Raw genomic sequence first — 12,054 nt, 5'->3', positions numbered from 1 at the left:
GTTTCACGATATTATTTTGCTCATTTTGTTTTATGTTTGAAATTTTCTGTAATTAAAAAAAATTTTTTTTTAAAGAAACAAAGGATGAAAGAATGAAAGAAAGAAGGCAGCCATTATTAATCTTCACGGTATCCTTGCCTTAGAATCAGCTTTAGTTCATGAGTAGTCTAATAATCAATCAGAAGCACATGTGAGATAATGTCTATTTTTTTGCCCTTGACCTGTAGCATACACTTCTGAGTTTGTCACACACACACACACACAGCGAAAAAAATAGCTAGAACAACTTACTCCAATATATTAAAGTGTTTAGCTTCAGGTGGTAGGATTATGAGTGATTTTTATCCTCTCTCTATTTTTCTGTATCTTCCAAATATATAACTATGAATATGCATTTCTTTTATAATCAGAAAAGTAAACCGTACAAAAATTTTAAAATATCACTTTCATTGAGTTTCTCCTGTATTGTTACTATGGTTTCAAAAATTCAACAGGCTTTACCACATTATCACTCTCAGGAAAAACAATGCTGCTAATCATATTATTTGTTAGCATAAAAAGCTTTTGCCAAAGTATGAGCCTCCAGGGTACTTTTTTTGGTGAAGATAAAAATGCAGTACTGCACAGGAGATCTGCTTATTAGACATTGGGCACGCTCTCTGTAGAACCAAAATAACTCTTCAGAAATTTCCTGCCAAATTCACAGCTAAACTGTTATGCAAATGTAACTACATCTAAATTAAAAGTGCTGAGATGATACAGCCAACAGACTTTGAAGTATGATTGCTTTTGGTGGTGTAGGCAGAAAGGTTGTGATGTTTTAAAGTAAACAAGATGTATCACACTTTATTTTGCTTCCTGTTTGGTTGGGGGTTTATAGTATGCAGGAAAGAAAAAATGATAAATGAAAATAAAATAGTACGAAGCCCTCGTAAAGCAAAAAAAAAAAAAAAAACTGGACATGAACTTAGTTGCAGGTGGAGTCTGTAAGCCTTGGAACCATACATTAAAAAGGGATGATAGTATTTGTGTTATATAGGTTAAAGTCTCATTATTTAACTTTCTTGTGTTTATGTCTTGCCTCCCCAACTCGATTTTTTAAATAGCTAGCTCCCAAGAGCAGAGAATCTGTCTTTTACTCCTGGCTACTTGTCATTGGGCTATAAGCTCTAAGAAGGTACACTCCATCTTCTCCATAGTTATACCCTTAGAACCTAGTTCAGTGCCTGAGACATAGTAGGCATTCAATATTTGCTGAATAAATGAATGACTACTACCAACAGCATGTTTTCTGGTGCCTTGCCCATAGTAGACATTCAGTAGATATGTGTATTGAAGAAGTTATCCATTAATCCATTTATTCATCTCATGAATATTATTGGGTGTCTGCTATGTGCCAGGCACTCTGCCAAGGGCTGAGGACATGTCATTGAGCAAAGTAACATCCCTGCTCTCATGGGACTTACATCCTAATGAAAAAAATACCATCTAGACAACATAACAGAATGTAATTTTTACTTTTCATTGACATAAATGACAACTTTTCCCCATTTTCAATGTTACCATACTAAACAACTCTTGGGTGCATTGGGTCAACATTTCACTTCTATGGCACTTCACGTTGGTAGGTGAATGGGATTAAGAGTGGTTTAAGGCGACAAGTATAAGCACACATAATTATGGCAATTGGAGGACTTTCCAAGGTAACACATGAAAATTGCTACAGAATATACCGTTCTTAAAGACTGCATGCTATGAACCAGGAGAGAGATGGTTTCCAATAGAAACAGAAATTCCTTTTATTGACAAAGATGAATTGTTCCACTATGACTCTCCTCTTTCTAATTTCCTGGCTAGTCGAGATCAATCAATACTCCTTAGACAGTACCCATTTAAGGCTCTGACAAGTGTTATTTTTTTAGAGGCCATTCTTTAAGCTTCTCATTAATGAAAAGCAGTATTGTAGCATCTATCACCACTTCCACTCTGTTTCTTAGCCTTACTCCGTCTGGGCCTGATATTACAAACAGCTGAAATCAGTACATTGTGATATTATGCAAATGTCCTTTGGCAGATTGAGCTAAGAATAGTGTGCATTGGGCTACTTCACTTTATTTGGTGTATAGATGAATTTGGCATTTTTTAATTAGAGAACTTTACAGACATTTAAAAACACATCTCTGCATTAGATATGTCTTTCCTTATGAGGGTTAAATAAACACCAATCTGTGGAACAACTTTAAACTTGCTGAGTTCAAAACTAGGAATTCAGGGAGAAAGAAAAAAGAGGGCATCGCACTGGGAAAGCAGATATCAGTGTGTTTCATGTTGTCCTTTTGGATGAGTTACAGAAGCATGGGCTGGATGCCCAGTAGAGCTTGGTGGATTCAACCGTGGTCGATCTACTGTAGCCAAAAGATGCTGATTATGGCTCATTGCAATCCTGGAGGGAACTTTCTAGTGTCATACATCAGAGCTGGAAATTCGGTCTTGACCTGTTCAACAATTTTTTAATGACTTGGAGGAGGACATCCATAACATATGTATAAAATCTGCTCATCACAAGAATTTGGTAAGGACAGTGAATGTATTTTTGTGACATAATCAGGAGCCTTAAAGATCTCTCCAAGCTAGACACTTCCTCTGAATCTAAAAGCTGAACCTTGATTGATATAAATAAATATATATTTTTTAACATCTTTACTGGAGTATAATTGCTTTACAATGGCGTGTTAGTTTCTGCTGTATAACAAAGTGAGTCAGCTATATGTATATATATATATAAATAAATATAAAACTTTATATTTATGTTGAGAAAAAGCCTGTTCTTATTTTAGGGGAATTCTTAGTCAAAGATCAGGGAATACTTCTCCTTTCCAGGCTCTAAATTGATTAACTGATTATTTTCATAAGGGAGCAAGTGAAAGATTTTGAACTCAGAAAAAAAAAAGAATTTTTCAACAAAAGATAATAGAGATAATATTAAAGAGCAGTTAGTTTTTACCTGTAATGGTTTTTCAATCCTATTTATAATGTTTCTTGCTGAAAAGTATAAACCCCACCCTTCTTCACTCTCTCAGGAGAACCAAGCTCCGTTGGCACCACCTGTTTATTTCATCTTAGTTTTAACGTCTAATCGTGAGTTTTCCTTTCTCATTTGGGACAGTGAAAAGTGGACTTCCTCTATACTTAAAAATTACAAAATAGCCAACATACGTATTGCCTCAGGACAGAAAGCAAGATATAACATTTTTTGCAGAGCACCTCATGCTTTGTTCCCTTCCCTTGTAAAGCGTGCAATGCATAAATTATCATTTGGGAAAAGAATGGCCAAGTACTGGTAATACCACTCTGTAGGAATACGAATGAGAGTTTATTAAACCTATTTTTTAAAAATAAAGGATTGTCGCATGGAAAATTAGCAAAAAGCTCCTGGCTTGGAAGGATAGGATTTTTCAAGTGACTCCTGGCACAGTACAGAAAGGAGTATACTTGGAAAAAAAGAAACTGAAAGTACTGAAAGTAGAAGTGAGTAAAGTATAAAATGTAGCTTCCCAAAAAGCTAGTGCAGCCTTGGTTTTATTAACCAAAATGACATGTCCAAGAAAAAGAGTTAATGGCTCTGCTTTGTTATATGCTAGTCAGGCCATCCTTGTGAACTGTGTTCTGTTCTGGACACTGTAGTTTGAGAGAGATTGACAATGAGGAGCATAGCCAAATTCTGCTATCCTTAGAGAGGATGACAATTCTGGAAGTTACGTGATATGGGGAATGGGAGAAGGACCTGGGGAAGTTTAATCAAGAAAAGAAAAGACTAAAGGAGGACACAGTAGTGAACTTCAGTTGTTGAAGGCCTTATGGCAAAGGATGAATGCAATCAATCATTCTCTGGCCTCTACAGATTAAAAGCAGGACTGAGGAGGGAAGCAATATTTGGCTCAATTCAGGAAAGACCCATGTAGCAGGACTCTTCAAAAACGGAATGGACTATCCTAGGAAACAGAGATGTCCCTACCAATGGAGGTGTTCAAGTACATTAGGAATGTGTTTGAAGAGGGAATCTCAACACTAGATGGGGTTGGAACAAATTAGTCCTATGGTCTCCCCCAGTCCTAATATTCTAAACTTAGTCAATGACATTAGAGACCTAGTTCTGAACAACATTAAAAGAATCTTCTGTTCTTGCCTAGCACCTCATATCTAATCAGTTAATGAGTTCCTTTACAATATGTCTTGTATCATTCTTGTATTATTATTCTACAGTGATCTGAATATTACAATAGTCTCCTAATTGAAAAGATATATCAAAATTAAAATGTGCACATTCTTTGGGGAGGGTTGTTTACAAAAATTGTTTACAATGATGGTTAAACATCTTCTTCCATCTCTGTACACAGGTGTCTTTGCCGTGTAACATTGCTGCAACTTCCTTCAAAAGGTGACTTATCTTCCCACTCCTTTAATCTGGGATGCTATGAGTTTTCTCTGACCAATAGAATGTGGTAGAATTAATATTGTGTGACTTCTGGACTTCCCTAGTGGTGCAGTGGTTAAGAATCTGCCTGCCAAAGCAGGGGACATGGGTTCGAGCCCTGGTCCAGGAAGATCCCACACGCCGTGGAGCAACTAAGCCCATGCACCGCAACTACTGAGCCTGTGCTCTAGAGCCCATGCTCCGCAACAAAGAGAAGCCACCGCAATGAGAAGCCCGTGCACCGCAACGAAGAGTAGCCCCCGCTCACTGCAACTAGAGAAAGCCCACACACAGCAACGAAAACCCAACACAGCCAAAAACAAATAAATAAATAAATTTATAAAAATAAATATTGTGTGACTTCCAAGTCTAGGCCTTAAGAAGCTTTTCAGCTTCTGTTCTCACTCGCTTGTATCACTACAACCTTGTGAATCATCCCGAGCGAATTCTGAGGATGAGACAGCACACGGAGAGAGAGATCATGTGGTGAGAAAGAGAGGTCCAGACATCCCAGCCCTTAATGCTGAGCCCCTGACAGGGGAGAGGGACATCTAGGAGCAGATAACCCACAAACAGACTGAAAATGCCTGACTGGGTCCATCTGGCGTCATGGGGAGCAGAGATGAGCCACGCCCCCTGAGCCCTGTCCAAGTTGCCAACCCAGGAAATCATGAACGAACAAACAGCTAGTGTTTGACCGAGCAGTGTGTTATGCAACAATAGGAACCAATATGTGCTTTTACTCAGCAAATTTTGCTTCTAAAAATAACCCTATGCAAGACATATGTACACATATGGCCACTAGAGTTTTTTCTAATAAGGATAAAAATAGGGAAAAAAAAGAGAGCTGGTTTACAAATCATGGCATATCTATGTAGTGGAATACTCAGTAGCCCTGAAAAGGAATCAGGTGGTTCTCTAGTTACACGTGTGGGAAAATGTCTAAGGTATATTGTTAAATGAAAAAGCAATGTTCACGATAGTGTGAACAGTTAACCACATTTATGCAAATAGACAAGTCTAGGCACGCGTGCATATGTTGCACACACATAGAAACCATCCAGAAGGATGCACAAGAAACTATTAACAGTAGTTAGCTAAGGAGTTGGGCTGAAAGTTGAGAGGAAGAGGACTTTATCCTCTTTATTCCTTTATATATTGTCCTTTGAGTGTATATTACTTAAATATAATAACTAAAAAATAAATGGAAGGAACTTCCCTGGTAGCACAGTGGTTAAGAATCTGCCTGCTATTGCAGGGAACATGGGTTCGAGCCCTGGTCCAGGAAGATCCCACATGCCGCGGAGCAACTAAGCCTGTGCGCCACAACTACTGAGCCCATGAGCCACAACTACTGAGCCCGTGAGCCACAACTACTGAACCTGCACGCCACAATGACTGAAGCCCGCGCACCCTAGAGCCCGTGCTCTGCAACAAGAGAAGCCACCGCAATGAGAAGCCCGCGCACCGCAACGAAGAGTAGCCCCTGCTTGCTGCAACTAGAGAAAGACTGCACAACAACAAAGACCCTATGCAGCCAAAATAAATAAATAAATGGAAGTAAAAACAAACACAACCTCTAACTACTCCTCCTGCCACCGGTCACTACTCTTTGCAACACATTCTGTATAGTAGCACTGAGTTAATATAATGATAATACCCTTTTTTATTATATCACTCCTCTGCTCACCAAGTCTCCATAACTCTCCGCTGCCTAGCAATGGTCTTCAAAGTGAGGGATGTTCTATTTATATATTTTAGCTCAAATAGTAAGAAAGAAAAAACTATTGATATTGAATACATGCATATATACTTGCACCCTCCCTTGGTATTTACATGACCATCTATTGCATAAGGGAGGCAAGGTGTCCCAAGGAAAGCGGGGAGTTCCACCCCACAAAGGGCCTTATGGTGATGCCCTTGCTCATCCTTTCACTTTCCCCTGATTCCAACTAATTACAGTTTCCATGAGCCCGGAAAAGCCAACTTGTGGATTTTCAAAAATCTAGCTGGAAATAAAGAAACTTTTTGAAAAATTGATAAGTCACTTAAAAATATTCCTTCAAAGAAACTCAGCTTTGGGGCTCATACAAATAACATAAGCAGAAATGAATGACAAATAATTGGCAGATCTGACACATTTCCTATTCCTGGTACAAGCGCTTAGCTATATTACAAGGTAAAAACAATGACCATCTCATAGACGTGACAAAGAGCCAAAAAAAAAGGTTAACTCCAGAGTTTCAAATGTATAAAATCATGTGATACTCATTCCAGTACTTTACCCAAGTTCATTTAACAATGATGAAAATGTGCAGCCTTTGTTGAGGATTCTCACTTATTAACAAACTACAAAATTTCACATACCACTTGGAACACACTTGTTCATTTGCCATGATAAAATGACTGAAATAATATATGAGGGAAACATGATAATAAAACAGAAATGCATTCTTTGTCAGAAAATACTGTTGTAAGATGCATAAAAATTATTGTGGCAACACAATAACATGAAGGATTCTCAAAATCATTATGCTGGGGACTTCCCTGTTGGCACAGTGGTTAAGAATCCACCTGCCAATGCGGGGGACACAGGTTCAATCCCTGGTCCAGGAAGATCCCACATGCCGCGGAGCAGCTAAGCCCGTGTGCCACAGCTACTGAGCCCGCGCTCTAGAGCCCACGAGCCGCAACTCCTGAAGCCCACATGCCACAACTACTGAGGCCCACACGCCTAGAGCCTGTGCTCCACAAGAGAAGCCACCGCAATGAGAAGCCCGCACACCGCAACGAAGAGTAGCCCCCGCTCGCCGCAACTAGAGAAAGCCCACATGCAGCAACGAAGACCCAACACAGCCAAAAATAAATAAATAAATAAATAAATTTATTTTAAAAAAATCATTATGCTGAATGGAAGAAGCTAGATACAAGGGTACACGCTGTATAATTCCATGTGTATGAAACTCTAAAAATTCTAGAAAATGAAATTTTGTAGAAATTCTAAAAAGTGTGGACAAAAGCATTAGTGGTTGCCTGCGGCCAGGATCAGAGGTAGTGGTGGATTGCAAAGAGGCTCAAGAGAACTTTTGGAGGTGATGCAAATGGCCTGTATCTTGGTTGTGGCTGTATGCATCTATCAAAACCTGTACGTTGAATGAATTTAGCTTCTTGTATGTAAATCATAGTTAATTAAAGTTAACTAAAAATAAATATCAAAAAATATGCTACATTACATGAGAGGGAAACTAAGCAATGTGCTAAATACTGAAGATACAGTGTTGAGGAGGAAAATGCCCTGGTCTTTCATGTTGATTACAGTTATAGAGGGAGGTGGCAAGAAACAAAATAATCACAGAGTTACTCCAAAAAAGGACTAGGAAGGAAAGTGGAGGTTCTGGGAGAGCCTACACTGAAAGGACTTGCCTTAGCTTGTGAAGTCAGGGAAGGAAGGTGGAAATGGTCCAAACAGATGGAGAACTACGAACTTCCATAACCTTCATAAAGTATACCTCTCATTTGGCACATGGCACAAACTTTTAGTGTAGGATTGTTATGCAGAGGTATCTTCACTCCCTAACTAAGCAGCTAGAGCCTGGAGCTCATATTACATATTTCTTTGTATCCCCTTCTTACAACACCTAGAGAATACTACACACGGTAGGCATTTCATATTTACCAGTTGATTAATTTGCCTGCCTGCCAAAGAGAATAGAGGTATCCATTTTTCCCCTCTAAGAGAGCCAGTGGCTACGGGAGAAAACAGACAGAATGCCTGGCGATCTGCCCACATCTCCCCATCCCTTTTGGAAGCCATATGCACCATGGCTCTCGCTGCCCCTTGCCGTGGCTGGCTGTCCTCCAGCCTGCTCTTTGGACACACTGTTTGGGGGAATTTTTAAGGTATCTCAGCTTTGTTCGCCCAGGCATTTTCATTTTAGTTTTTCACTTCATAAATTTAATTTGTGCTTTAAAACCTGGCTTTTGCCTTCTGACTCAATCAAACAATTCAGTCACTTTGACAGCCATGGCAAGGGCTCAAGAAATAAGTATCAATCAGTTGAAATGTCAACCTCAGCTCATAAAAGAGCTCGCTCCATTGTCCCAGAGTAAGAATTCAGTGTCTATCTGAAGCTGAGCTGAAAATAACTCTCCCAAAGTTGTGCTGTGGTGCCATCTTTAAACAGCCCGGATTTGACTGTTACCACATATAGCTTGTAACAGCCAGTATTTTGGATTGTAACGGCAAGTCTGCATGTCATCTGTCTCAACATGCTGTTTCAGGTCACTGTTTGGTCAGGTTGCTCTATTGTGTGAAAATTGACCATTAGCACGGCTAAAAATAGAGAATTGACTCTTCTATAGATACGTGACTTTACAGGTATGGGAATGTGAAAATGGTTGATGTCCTAGAACAAAGAGAATATCTCAGAGACTTGAAGAAAGAGTCTCCCAGAAAGTGCTGGGTTTTTTTCTTAAAAAACTACAGGCAAGCAGACCACTGATTACTTTATAGACTACTCATTCAATTAAAACGCTTTTGGTGATAGCTCTACTAACTGAGCCTTACTGTTTAGGAAAAGAAAATTAAGGAAAAGCAATGGAACATTCTGTGAAGCCAATATTTATGTAAATTGTGGTGTGGCAGTTATTTCTGATATAAACAAGGGCATGAAAACTAAGAAAAGGATTGGATTAGTCTACGGACTAAACGTTCTATACTAAATGTTAAGAGTCCTTGTCCCTTAAAATAGAGCATCCCTTCAGTCCAAAGCCACTGTGCTTTAGAATACTGACAGGACATGCTCAGAGTTAATATAGTGGGAAACCATAGACCTCCAGAACTTCAAATCAAGGAACATTGCACCACCAAAACTGCATTGATGAATCATGTTATGAGCTGTAGCGTATGCTGTGGCAGATTGGCTATTATTCATGTCACCGTGCTGTATTAGTCTCGATATTGAAAAGAAGACATGAAATATAAAGGCAGCCATTTCTGCATGTAATAAACAAGAGTGATGGAGTAATGGGAGAAATTGTAAGTAAAAAATGGCAACAGCCAGTTAGCATGAATAATTAACTTTTCTAGGATGCTGCAGGAGCCACAGGAAACTAGAATTGGCTGGGATACCTTTATGTTTTAGATAATTATTTTCTTAGCCACTTTGTAAAGTGTCAAAGGCTTTATTCCTTTCAAAATGTTACTTATTTGTCCTTATTATTTCAATAAGGATAATTTTCTTTGCTTGAAAAGCATTTCTCCTTCTGTTATCTTGTTTAGTCCTTACGACAGCCCTAAGAAATTGGCAGGAAAGGTGTTACCCTATTTTACAGATGAGGAAGAGAAGCCCCTAGAAACTACGAACTTGTCCAGTGTCATCAGCTAGTATATGGCTGAACAGAGACTCAAACTTACATCCACTGACTCCAAATCAGTTTGTTGATTGGCTCCTTTCTCCCTTGTTCTTTTTTTTTTTTTTAACATCTTTAATATAGTTATCAAAATGCATCGGCCTTGACTCCTGGATTTTGAAAACTTTCAAAAGCATTTGGTATGTGGGTTTGGTTTTGTGGCTGCAGAATGGTCAATATTAGATCAGGCAGAGTGTCTGAACTTTGTTCTTGGACAAGCTGAAGCCTGGGGTGTTGTACCTGGGCTGTAATCCCAAGGGCATAGGGATCTGACCGGTGGTGTATAGGGTGCTGAATGACAGTATCCAAACTGAAGCCAGAAAAACATACAATTCAAACAAGGATTCTAAACAAGAGACTAAGGCAGATGGGTAGAATCCAGGAATGAAGAAGTGGAATAGGTACCTGCAATGTAGCACCAGAGCAAAATGGATGATGGAGAGTAGAAAGAAGAACTTAGGGAAATTTACTAAGCCTCTTTTCAGTGCACGGGTAGCTTTGGCAATGAATGAGAAAAGAGTTTTTAAGGGTGTCATGATGGCTCAGATACATAGGTTAAACCTAGAAATTATTTCAGAATTCGAGCTGGCAAGGCACCTACTTCTTTCCTTATTGATTCCAAAGGGGCAATGATTAGATGCTTGATTGTATTTAAGGATATATGACATAAAAAAAACTCGATATATTTCCAAATTACAATGTATTGAACATTTGTATAGAATTAATTGGACATTAGCCTGTCAAGTTTAAAGAATCATTCTATCCTTTCCATAATTTGCTACTATGTAAAATTACCAGAACGATGTAACATCTGAGATATAGTTAAAAATGGATTATAACCATCAAAGAGATTAATTGACCAGAATAATAAATATAGAATACTTTAAATATAGGAGAATAAAACTATATCCTTTCCACTGATTGTCGAGTTCTAAAGAACATATTTGATAGTTGGGGAAATGCAAAGTGTAACTCAAATGTACTGACTGGCATCCTGAGAAGTCACCTATTTCCAGGAAATCATTTACCTCTGTGGGCTCCGCAGAGTAGAGGGAATTATAGACAGGTTACAAGAGTATTCAATTTGCACGTGTGAAAAGTTTTTAGTAATTCCTATGAACAGATCATCATGAATTTAAAGAAGGGAATTTGAATTCAGTTCATTTGTAAAGTGCAGCAAGAATGTGGTAGGATCTTCTTGGTGGAACCAGATCAGCTGAACCAAAATTAAACTTTTCCAATGACTCAGGGTGTTTGGCCATACTATTTTTGGCCAGAATGACTGCTTTCCATTAAGTGCCTGTGCTGACCTTTTTCCAGCCATACACTGTGTTTAGCTGTTAGCCTTGAGCATACATGACCTTAGTGCTGTGATTTAGGTGACATGATCTAGGGAATAAAATGAGACTGCTGAAAAGGCAGGAATACAAATAAGAAGACCTAACTGACATTTTCTGTTCTAACTATGAGAACCATGGACTCAGACTGAATCACGACCCATCTATACTGTAAAAATTCAATTCCGGAAAAAAGAACTAATAGTAGAAAATTCAATTAGAGAGCTAAGTATTAGGTTAAACCATATGGAATAACCGACTGATAATCATTTTTTACTAAGAGAAACTGATTTCTCATGGTATAACATGATATTACCATAATCATAGCTCAGTGTATTGTATCAATTATGTATTGATTCAAGTCACTTCAAACAAGCGCCTATGCTATGCCAGGATTTGTAGGAACATAGCAACTAGAAGGAAAACCTCATAAGAACAAGTGGAGCTTGAAGGGAACGCAAAGCAAGAAGGAGTGATTTCAAACAGAAGGATAAAAAAGTCTTCATGGAGGAGTTGAGCTGGCCTTGAGTTTTGTTTTTTTTTTTTAACGTCTTTATTGGAGTATAATTGCTTTACAATGGTGTGTTAGTTTCTGCTGTGTAACAAAGTGAATCAGCTATATGTATACATATATCCCCATATCCCCTCCCTCTTGCGTCTCCCTCCCACCCTCCCTATCCCACCCCTCTAGGTGGTGTGACCTCAGGTATTTTTAACCAATCTGCAAAATGAGAGCAATTATAGTAACTATTCATACTACGTATAAAGTAGATAACTAATGAGAACCTACTGTATAGCACAGGGAGCTCTACTCAGTGCTCTGTGGTGACC

General features: G+C 38.7%; 1 long non-coding RNA gene across 1 annotated transcript in view; it reads right to left on the bottom strand.

Moving 5' to 3' along the window:
* LOC309652052 overlaps positions 1-12,054 on the bottom strand; it is an 877,231-nt gene that overhangs the window by 324,407 nt on the left and 540,770 nt on the right. The gene's annotated exons all lie outside the window — the stretch shown is intronic.

Source organism: Balaenoptera physalus (assembly GCF_965194825.1).
Source record: "Balaenoptera physalus genome assembly, chromosome: X".
Taxonomy (NCBI): domain Eukaryota; kingdom Metazoa; phylum Chordata; class Mammalia; order Artiodactyla; family Balaenopteridae; genus Balaenoptera; species Balaenoptera physalus.
Note: the sequence above shows the minus strand (reverse complement) of the source record. Positions and strands in the feature narration are given on the sequence as shown.